At 37.4% G+C, this 12210-nt stretch overlaps 1 protein-coding gene across 6 annotated transcripts in view; it reads left to right on the forward strand.

The window, feature by feature from the left end:
- Window positions 1–12210, forward strand: part of npas3 (neuronal PAS domain protein 3) — a 339316-nt gene that overhangs the window by 271871 nt on the left and 55235 nt on the right. The gene's annotated exons all lie outside the window — the stretch shown is intronic.

The following is a 12210-nucleotide window of genomic DNA, read 5'->3' on the forward strand; positions in this document are numbered from 1 at the left end:
AAGAGGACAGGGAGAAATAGAAGAAGCTCTTATTCTGGCCATGAGCTGCCCACTTAAACAGAAATGTCACGTGCTGTCAGATGAATGGAGAATACCTTTTATATTTCAGTTCAGTTCCTGAATTCTAATTGATGTAGCATAGAGGATGCAGAATGCAATTTAAGGACGCACAGTTAGAGTTATTTATTTTAAATTCAAAAAATTTTTACTTTTACAAAGTTTGTTAACTTTCAACTTTAACTTTGGTTTGTCAAAGGTTTGTTGGAGATAGATAGATAGATAGATAGATAGATAGATAGATAGATAGATAGATAGATAGATAGATAGATAGATAGATAGATAGATAGATAGATAGATAGATAGACAGACAGACAGACAGACAGACAGATTGACAGACAGACAGACAGATTGACAGACAGACTTCAAGTTTACAGACTTCAAATTTACACTTATGAATTGAAAGGGATCCATGAACCCCACAAACAATGGGGTTAAATCTGGTTAAAATGTTGGGCAATCAGTCAGCCATCATGCAGTCCATGGGCGGCCCGTGGGCAAACTAAATGAGAAAGTGAGGAAAGGTTGGTTTTGCATTACGGCTCATTCTCTGGAGGCACGAGCTGTGTGTTTGAATGGGACAGACAGATTATAACTGTGTGGCGGCATGCAGGCTTTGCTAATGACTGTTGTCCGAGCAGCAGGAAATTTCACTGTAGATTCACACTCTTTAACCAAATAGATGTTGAGAGCTCATTGTTGCCTTAGCTAATTAGACTTCATTACCTGCTAACAAGGATCAAATAGACTTTTGCCAAACAGTGCACCTGATACAGTCTTCTGTAACAGAAACGGAACGTAGGTTGTCGTATGTGCAATGTGTGTTTTTAGCATTGACATCAAGCGGAATTGCAAAAATAATGATGTGTGTGTATATATATATATAATTTGGTCACGGTTGGGCAAAATTCAGATTTTTTGACTTGGTTTCATCTAATGAGTTGATACTTGAATTTATACTTGGAGTTGGAGTTTTACATTTAATTGAAGTTAAGGAAAGTGGAATGCAGTTAAAAGAAATGTAACGGGTAATTAAGTTTTACTCCCCTTTTATCTATAAAATGAAAGATAATTTATTAATTTTATTAATTTTTAATTAATTTTATATATATATAAAATATGAAGAAGTATATGTAAATTAAATACAAATTTCTATAGTTCTATAATTAATTAAATAATGACACTTTATAGTGTTATATTGTAGCTTCTTCCTCAAATTCAAATTGCATTTCTGTATTCTGTTTGCAATTCAAATTCAGGAATTAATTATTATTTTTTTTTATTAAAAAAGAGAAAAAGAAACTGGCTAACTTGCCCATGTTAAGCTTGACCCCTCGACTCAAACATTGTTTACACTCTTCGTGAAGTCAAACATCATAACCCAACCGCTGATACAGCAGCAGGCATGAAACAGTTTCACTTGTCCACATCAAAACCAAACATCACCCTCAAGCTCATCAGGTGATCAGACCCGCGCGGCTGGATTGCGGGAGCGTATGCGCGAATGTACCTGCGGACGTGTTTGTGTGTGTATGTATGTCTTTCTCACCAGCTCCTGTTCAATAATTCATCCATTCAGCACAGTGGGGAACAGACACAGATTTATGGCTTGTGATTGTGCAATGTCTGGATTTATCAGGACCATGTAGGGAAAATTGACCAGAGCAACAAAAGGCCATTTCTGCTTGTATTTGATCAGCATGAAAACTCATCAGAACAGGGCGGATGGAGGGTTCGTTGGGAGGTTTTCATTAAGGCATCACGGCAGCCCCCTGGTGTTTCCCATCTTCATCTGACTGATCCAGAGCCGCCCGGCCCGCCGGACCCCCGCCCTGCTCCCAATTAATATGAAACTGTTACAAGAAAATGAGAGTTTATTGATTTGCACCAATGTTTCGAGCTCTATTCAGATGCATCGAGCGCTGACTGATAAGTGATTCTGATAAAAGAACGAAAACCAGAGAACCAGGGAAAGTTGGAGAATAGGGGAGACGACAGCCTTGACACGGCCATGTTTAATCTGTCTTACGGGGGAGACTAATAGGGACGATTTCTGTGTTTTATTTAGCGGGTGATTTCATTCGGATTGGGCGGCAGTACGGACAATCGCAATGGTAATGCCCGTCTTGAGGACAGAGAGAAAAGGGGCTAAGGTCTTGGATTGGCAGCTACGGCTATGACACTTCCCTTTTATGGAGAGGCGCTGGGATGTGACTGAGGGGGACGGAGGGGTTATTGCCTCTGCAGATTTCTCCCCTGAGTTGATTTTCATTTTCGTGATTTTCAAAGTGTCCAGTGATCTGTAACAGGCCTACGCCAGGCCGAGGGAGGGGGACGCATGGCGAAACGGACAGAGGTTAGCTGGAGACCCGAATGGGAGTCATTGTTCCATCTTTCACTCTTTCTTTCCCTCTCATCAGCAAATACATCAGCCACAATCTCCTTTACGTTGAGGTTATGTAGTCGTTGTTCTGTGTTATGTTTTTGATTGTCTGCAGTTTGTCCCAAGATGACTTTTCAAGACGAATCAGCTGATTTGAAATTAAAAGATAACCAAATGACAATAAGTGAGCGTTTTATTTACCTAATTTCCAACAAAAAAAAGGCATTAGCAAATTCTTATTTAATATATAAACCAGTTTTTCCCATTGAATATCCAGCAAAAAAATAGCTATAACGTGATTTAAATTCTTTGGTCTGCCAGACTGTATTATTTAATTTCAATTAACTGGGCTTATGTTACACCAGTCAAAGTCATTATAAGAGTCAGATCTGGCAGAAATTGATCTTATACTCCATTGTCTATCTTTCTGTCTGCTTGTGGCATTGATGTATTATATTTATATACTAGGGTATATATTATTTTATGTTACATTCAGGAATTATATATACATACATCTTAATCCATATATATATATAATTTTGTGATTGATATAATATTTGGATGTGAAGTTGCTCTGAAGTGTCAAACGCGATCTTTGTTCACGGGCTTTAGCGGCCGGCTCGCTGGGTTTGCCGATTTTGCACTCCTTTGTGATTTGGCTTTTGGTCTTTGCTGTCACAAGTTCTGAAGGTTGAAGGGAAAAGCAATGTCAGGAAGCTGATTGGTTGCACAGAATTTCTAAGACAATCTGAATCTCATATTCAGCTACTTTGCCACAGTGGATTAAGATGATCTAAGGGAGCTTTGTGAGCTCGATAAAAATCAGGAACGCCAGAGAAAAGAGCGCAGGGAGATTTTTACCCTTTTTGTCCTTCCAAGTTAATTGTTAAAGTTATTGTCTCTCTGCAGCGATGTTCTGCGCTGCCTGGAATGAGAGACATGTTGCCTATGAATTTAATATCTCTGCTCTGAAACTCTCTGGTAAACACAAACACACACATGCACATTGTTTGTTCTGTCTTTCCATTGACTTCTGTTGTTTTTACACAGAGCTAACTCTATAAACCAAACCCTCACGCAAACCGTTATGCATTTTGTTTTATTTAAAGTCCCCCTGTGGGGAACATCAAGCTTTTAATGCTGTTTATATGTCTATGTGGTGTTTTTAATATGCTTTAAGAAAAATCATGTGTAGTATTTTCTCCTTAAACTCCAGTGAACCAAAGACAGTCTCAAAAGCGCGGTTTGACATCGCTGGTGTTTCTGATGTAACAAACTACCTTGTAACCAATTACGTCAAAGTGTGATTGTCAACGAGCGGATCTCTGAGCTGGTGTGAGTGAGTGGAGGCGAGGCTAATTTGCATATTCATAGAACCACGTATACTAAATGAAATACTTTGTGATCCATTAAATACTTTCATAAATAATTGTGACCCCCGGTATGCTGCGATGCGTGAAATGTTTGTTTATTGTTTTAAAACACATTCTTCAACTATTAACAATCATTGTATAGTTGTTTAAAATTTACATATATATAATTATTATAATAATAATATAGAAATTTTACAAAATATTGTTACTGTATGTATTATTAATATTTTAGTGTTGTAAATATATGCATTAAATGTGCAATAAATAATGCACTGAATTTATAGAAAGTGCTATTTGAAATTATTTTACTCTGCATATAAACTTTTCTTTTTTGCGTGCATTAGCTTTCATCTGTATCCATCCGAGGAATATAGACATTAATCAAACACCATCCTTTTTATCAATTGGATCCATATTACCGTTTCATGTGTGCTTGTTTTGATGGAGAGCTCGTCGGTTTGATGCTGCTGGTATTAATTGGTACTGATCCAATGACTGATTGGAATATTGACGGATGGCCCGCTGAGAGCCGCCTGTAACGGCTCATATGCATAGCCCGAGGTAAAGTGCCATGTATCAGCGCAGAGAATACACACGGCCCACGGCTACTGATGCCCTCCATTTTTCCTGAAGTGACAGGTTTTTGTCGGGGGGGGGGGGAGAAGATTAGGGTTTTGTGTGGAAGTGGCGCGGCGTGGTATTAAAGGCGTAGAGGGATAGATAGAGAAGGCCAGAGATGGACTATACTCCTCCTCCGTCTGTCTGTCAGCCAGCAGTTAAAGGTTACTGTAATCTGAGCCGTGTAACGCTCGAGTGGACCCAAGAAAGCTCCCGCAGTTAATAGCACAGCCGCGGCCGAGACTATGGCTTAACCCTAGACCAGAGGAACGCTGAGGGGAAAGTGAGAACCCGAGCCATCTCACAAACAGTCTGTTTGACTTGTGAAATTAGAAGGCCTCGTTGTTTGGCTGACAAATATTACTCGGCCGCCTTGAGCTCTAGCAGAAGTGGAAACTTTCCAGAAGCCTTTTCCCAAAAGCGCTCGTTGCGTTATCAGACGAATGAAGTAAGCCGTCTTCATTCCCATTTTTGGCAGTATGCTTTTATTATAAGGCAGATAGTCATTAATTTACAGAATCAACGCTGGGAACATCTTTTGTGATCTCATATAAAATTTTAGCCCTGAATCCACCCCTTGGCAAAAATTACTCGCATCGTTAAAAAATATTTAATTAGGCTGTGGTTTATTCGCAGCTCGCGAGGGAGAAGGGATTTGCATGAGGCAGGTCGCGTCTCTCGTGCCGGTGAGGGAGATTGGATGTGAGTGGAGATCAGAGGGTCACCGGCTCAGCCAAGGACTCCCATTTTCCAAGGTCAGACAGGTAGAGAGGTGCTCCCCTGGGTCTCTGCTCACACAAGACAGCTCCGATTGGCCCTTAATTATGTCCGTCCTTTAAGCCACTGGCGGCTTTTGTTTTTCCAGGGATATCTCTCCTCTCTCATGTCCACTACAACAATGGTGGCGCTTTCATGGAGCCCTATTATTGTTTTATAGGCTCGGCAATCAGATGATTTACCAGGAACCCTAATGGATGAGACCGCGTGAAAAGCAGAGGTTAATCGTAGTCGTGTCAATCATCATTTATAGTCAAGTCTGTGCTAGTGGTCCAGCGATATGGCTGATGCTGATATTTAGAAAGCAGGGTGGCCTGTGGTCGAATGTAATGAGTAGTATGAAAAAAGGAAAGAGATATTCAAAATGTGTTGATTTCATTTAGTCAAGCAAGTCCTTAAATTTCCGTTATATATAAAAAAATATATTGAGTGATTCACAATATTGTGACACCTATACATATATAATTATACAATTATATATAAAAAGAATAATATATATATTTACTTTTTTATAATATTATGTATTATATTTTAATAAATTTTAATGTAAAATCTTTTTTCATTTGTTATTTTGTTTTTAAAAGTTCTAAGAAAAAAGTTTCTCACCTAAAAGACTGGTAATATTTTATAACAAAAGTTTTCCTATAGTTCAGTGCTTCTCTTATTCAGCTCTGTTGTACAACCCATCAGATTTCTTTTTATTTTTTTATTTTTTTTGGTTTTAGCTCTTGGCTATCGTTTGCATAATTTAATCGGCACTGTTAGTTCCCAGCTGGAACAAAAACAGAAGGACCAATGATTTGAACCCTACAAGCTCTATCTCAGGGTCCAGACAAGCTCTCGATGAATTGCTTTATGATTCACAAGCGTTATCAATTGATGGGAATATAACATGAATCATTTATTAAAAGAGTAATTACATGCAATGAAATGTATAATGTTCCATTTAGCACATTTGCGTTAAATGCCTTAATTAATTCTGAACCCTCCAGCCAACATCAATTTATTTGATTAATACTTTTTTTAAAGTCACTGACATTTTAAGGAACTGAAAGGAATTACTCTCTCCCCTCAAATGTATTTAATGTGTTTTTCCATCCCAGGGGAATTTTCTGTTTATGTCTTTCCCATGTTTAGGTTTTTAATAGTGCTATTGCTTGTATTACACAGAAAAATTATGATTAAACGCATTTCTGTTTAGAACATTTTAAGCAAACTATTTTCCCATATTTGATTATTTTCAGTAAGTTGCCCTGAACATTTAATTTAAAAATCTATGGTAGCGTGCGCAGTCAAATGTTTCTAGAAATCAGAAGCAATTTACAAGCAACTTATGGGCCAAAGCTCAAAAGCTAGCGGTCATTTCAACCATCTGATCTTTGCTATCTCACATCAGCACTTGCAACAGTCCTTTTATCCAAGGAGTGAGTCATGATTGTGGATTTGCATGCATGGACGGGGCCAAAATGTTCCTGGACTCCAAACAGGTTAACTGGCAGGGAGCGTGAGGTGAGAGCTGTGGCGGCGCGTGTTTGATGCCAGCGAGTAATTGTGTCATAATGTGAGAGACGAGAGCTGGCAGCTTCCTGTTGCCGTTTGGAGGGGTTCAGTGACACTTGACATCCCTCTTCAGCTTCACAGAGCAGGGCAAGAGAGACCGCTGGAGCAAAAAGAGGGAGGCAATGCTTCCTTTTATGCAGAGACACAGGAATGAGAGAGGGCGGGGTGAAGGGGGAGGAGTCAGTGCTTCTAGAGCAGCTTTATCATTAAACAGAGAAGGATTGGATTTTTTAAGGGGGGAAATGTCCAGAAGTGAGCCAGATGAACCTCATGTACCAGTATTAATGTCATTGAAAAGCAAGACCTTATTATTTAAAGCGTCACAAACTTTAGCTTTGTTCATTTTAGTGTTTTAGTGTTTAACGTGTTTAATATGTTTGATAAAATTAAAGAAATTTTGTTATTTATATTTATTTAGAACTTTGAAATATAAAAATACTGTATACAATGAAATATTATATTTATTAACTTAAAAATAAAGAAAATATAGTTGTTCATATTTATGGTATGCAAGTATATTAGCAGAGGTTTATAATGAAGAGAGGGCCTAATAAAATGTAACTTATAAACCAGTTTAAAACTGTTTATTGGGCTTTTACGCCATTTCTTATCTTCGCGTAGCCAGTCCTTCAGACTGACTGCAGAAAGTCTGAACTCCATGGCAGGTTTTATTGGGAAAGGACCGCCTAGATACTGAATGACATGTAAAGCAACCAATCACAATTAGTTTTGTTCTTCATCATGTTTAGGGCAGTTGAAATGTCAAGTTGATGTCCCTACAATAACAGACTGGTGTGTTAAACTCTTGGATGTATTTTAAAGAGTCTATACCATGAACTTTACATACTTCACATACATTTACATACATACACTCTTCTTCATCCATGAGGGGGTTTGGCTTCACAACAGCTTTGTTTCCAAAGGACCGTTAAAGAAAGTGAAACGTACGTCTCCCTGAAATCCTGTAGAATTCAACCGATCAGATGACAACTTCGAAACTCCTGAAGTGTTTCCAATTTTGTGTGCCATATCCATCAGACATTCAGACAATGGTCCGTGGTCTGAGGCTGGGACTAACGTTTCCTAACCAGGCACAAAAACATTTTAGCTGGGGTCAGTGGAGCTTGACCCCGCCTCTAGCTCCGCCCACAGGAAAGAGAAAATTAAGCACAAGAAACAGAATGAAACCGCCCATCATGTGATGAAATTTGACAGCTGGGTATTATAGCTTTAATAGAGCAGAACAGTTAATAGGCGATAGCTGACATTTCTGAAACCTTTCTAATTAAGGGCTTCCTTCTTTAAAATCAAGCATAACATCAGAGTTTTTTTATCCTTTCTTCTCCATTTCTTCTCTCCCTCTCTCTTCATGTTTGTAAAATCAGGTGATTTCATTAATGCATGCCAGTCAGTCTTAATAAGCCGGGGGGGGGGGGGGGGGGCACTCTTATTGAGTGACCTTCTACAAAATAAGCATGTTGCTGGTGGGCTTCGTCCGTGGCCCCACTCCAGTGAGCCGGGCCTCATTTACAATGCAAAACCTCCTTCTGTAATCCAAGTGTCCTTTCTGCAATCACAGAGCATAATCTGCTCGTCTCTTGTTACAGACAACACTTTACCGCTCCGGCCGCCACACGATGAGTATTAGAGCCGATATTATTTTCTCTGCGCATTTTTCGCCCATCTTCGCATCACAGAGATTAAGGCAAGACGAGTGCTTTGTGCAGCCACTTGTGCTGAAAAGTGGGCTCATTCTAATACTGTTAAAATAGTCGGCAGGGCCATGTTCATGAATTATAATGGACACAAAAGCTTTGCCTGCTCTGGTATGTGAGAGAGCCATACTCATGGTATGTGTAGCTTTACATTTCATTAGTGATTTTTTAAGCACTTATTGCAGTGTATTTTTACCATAGTCACTTACTTGACAAGTTGTCATACATTTTTTAACTTACTTTTTAACAGTAGGGTAGGCATTTTTTTTATAAAAACTTTTTTTTTTTAATGGTTGAAACTGGTTTACATCCTAATAGCAATCAATAATATAAGTGGTCTTAATTGGGGGTGTAAATCGGACAGTTCATCACGATATGATATGATATTAATTCTCTCAGCCAGCGATACAATATTTGCTGATACCTCAAAAATTCTGCGATACGATTACGATTCGATTTGATTCAGGGTTATATCGATCGATTTATCGATATTTAGATATTATGTGCCAAGTTTTACACAACCAGTTACATTTTTATGAACTCACAAATGCAACCAAAATATATAACATGAACGTTTAATTAAACTCTTTGAAAATTGCACACCCTCTCCCAATTGGGACATTTACAACAGAAGAGTTCATTTGCAAAAACAGATAACTTTGTTTTTGTTCATTTTCATAAATCATGTTTTTTTTTTTTTATTGTGCATTCCAAGTAATATCAATCAAACTACAGCTGGGTTGTTTTGTAATCGATTAATAATAACTTACAAAATTAAAGTTCATTGAAAGGATGTTTTTTATATATTAAAAGTTTTTGTGACCAAACGTTTTTAGGGTTCAGTCAATCTTGTCAGGCGTCTACTTCGAAAACTAACGTTATAAAGACAGACCGGCAGACAATATGGTTAGTAATGAAGATGCTCGCTTTGGTGGAAATAAAGGTACCGTTTACTGATATTTTACGTGTGGCATCAATCCATCGTATCGTTAGACTTTTGATTGATGCATCAATCCTTACCGATGTATTGTTACACCCCTAGTCTAAATCTTAAAACATTTAGCACTCCTGCTCGCGCAGACATCACACGTCATCAGCACGTTTCATGCTATGCAGAGTTGTAGACAGACAGTCACTGAGAGCCACAAACAAACAGCAGCCGCCTACAAGGTGGCAACCCGTGATGTTCTACTCTGAGCTGTCCACGTCCTCAGATTCGGATTTATGTGTTTCTATGTCAACACTATCAATGCCGAAATAAATCTGCAGCAGTCAGGTGGTACGAGTCAGAGGTCTTTAAGTTGTCCACGTTCATTATTATTGTAATGTTATGTGCTCCGTCATCTAGTAACTCTTTGCAGACGCTCTGAAGGGAGAGTGGGATCTCATGTTTTCAAAGCTAACTTGCTATAGCTAGCTGTTCCTAGCTTACTTCTAATATACATTTGTGATCCTATTGAAAATTATTTACTTGTAGATGTCTGACCATTTTGTGATTATTGGTACCAGCAGTGCAGGTTTTTGTTTTATATTTTTTAATACGGTCTCATTAGTTAATGAATTAACTAACATAAATAAACAATGAGCAATATGTTATTACAGCATTTTTTAACCTTTGTTGATGTTAGTTAAAAAAAAGTTTGTTTGTTCACAGTGCATTAGCTAATGTTAGCAGATACAACTTTTAATCTTGGAAATGTAGTAGTAAATGTTGAGATTAACATTAAGATTAATAAATGCAGTAGAAGTATTGTTCATTGTAAGGTTAAACTGATGTGATTTTTTTTTCCTCAAATGAATGGCTTGTTTCTTCTTTTTGTTGGGATTGGACTTCAGTTGTCTGTAAGCTAGGTGAAAACTTCAACCCTTTCTCTTTAGTTCTTCAAAAAGAATCCTCAATTATTTGGTCTACTGGATATCGGTGGAACGTTAGTCTTCCAGAGAAATATCCAGAAAATCTTACTTGGATTGTGCCTGCAGCTTTTTGATGCCCAGATACCAAAAAAGGTGTGTGCTGTTTGGTTTCTAGTGTTTGAGAGGCCAAACATTAAGAAAGAGACAAAGAGAGCAGTTGGTAGTCTTGCTCACAGTTGTTTTGGTTACTGTTTTCATGGGTTTTCTGTGGTTATTGTTCTTTGTCTTATTATTCTATTCAGTTGTTCTATTCAAACTGTAGAGTTGCACATAAAATCATTCAGTATACATTCCTTTGAAGATTCTGCTCTTGGATACACATAGACCATTGGATGATATATTTAGGTCAGTGATTGACTTATATATTGTGTGCTTGCTGTATGCATGCAACCTTGGTTTTCCTTTTTATTTTTTTAAGTATTATTTCTATACTATTATAGTATTTATTAATATTTTAAGTTTAGTTAAAGTTTTAGTAATTTTGTCATTTTTATTGTTTTACTATTTTTAATTAGCTTTCTTTTTTTCTTTCTTTTTTTTCTTTTTTTCTTTTTTTTTAGAAATTGTAGTATTTAAACTTAAACATATTTAAGTTAAGTTAGTCGCCAAGGCAGCATTTCCAATTTTTGATAAGGATTATTTGATTTGATTTGATTTGATTTTTATACGCATTCAATTTACTTGTATACATGTTTCCATAAAAATAAATCACAGTACATGTTCTTGCCTGTTGATAAATGTACACCTGCAAACCTGTTCTGGTATAGCCATTTTTTTCTTTGTGCATCACCTTCTGACCATCGGACAACAGAAAGCCTTATGGGCTGAAGTCAGTGATATCTAGCAGGAATATCCTAATCTTACTTGAACAACTTGAACAACACAGCAATATTCTGTTTTACAGTTCCAGCATTGTCCCAAAGTAACACAAGCCCATGTCTGTGTCAATGGTCTGCCTCTTTCTTCATTGTTTCTGTTTGGAATAATAATTTGTGAAGCACTAAATTGCTTTGAGGGATAGGACATTAAAGGGATTATTCTCATGTAATCCGCAGGTCCCTGTAGACATGGACCTGATCACAGAACAGCGCCAGTGTTACTGAAACACAACAACTGCATATTTCAGAAGCACACACAGCCACAGATACTTTAACTGCCTGGTGTTTTTTTCTTGTCATCCCCAGTTAGCAACAGTAAATCCGTTTCCCCCCTGCTTAGTAAATTAGCGTGTTTAAAGGTTACACAAGCACACGCTAATTATTTGATTATTTGGACGAGCTCTATCTAAAGAGCATTAAGTTGTGTCTCGGGCAGAAGGAAACCTCTCCAGGGAGGAATGAAGTCAAATTTTTAAAGAGCACGAGTGCTTTTAGCTGCACTACAGTTACAGAAAAGCACATTAAGCTCACTATAAAAGATAACTGGGGAATACTTCATACTAACCTTCATGAATAAAACATAAAAGACTTTATATAATGAGAAACCCATCGTATATGAATCAAAGTTTCATGACATTTTACCTATGTGAGGGTATATAAAATAATAATCTGTTGAGCAATGTGGTAGTTGCAGCTCAACTGGTAGAATATTGCCCTGGCAACACCAATGTCATGGGTTTGATTCCAGGGGGACACGTACTAATATGTATACATGAGCACATATGATAAAAGTGATAAAAATACATATAAATGTATATATATATATATATATAGTTTTATTATTGTTTTTCCTTTTATATGAATATATTTAGTTAAGTTTTTAATTGTAGTTTCAGTTTTGGTAAGATTTACTTTATGCTGTCATGTTTTATTAT

This window comes from Siphateles boraxobius, unplaced genomic scaffold, assembly GCF_051911475.1.
Source record: "Siphateles boraxobius isolate OS27281-9 unplaced genomic scaffold, OSU_SipBor_1 22, whole genome shotgun sequence".
NCBI classification, from domain to species: Eukaryota; Metazoa; Chordata; class Actinopteri; order Cypriniformes; family Leuciscidae; genus Siphateles; species Siphateles boraxobius.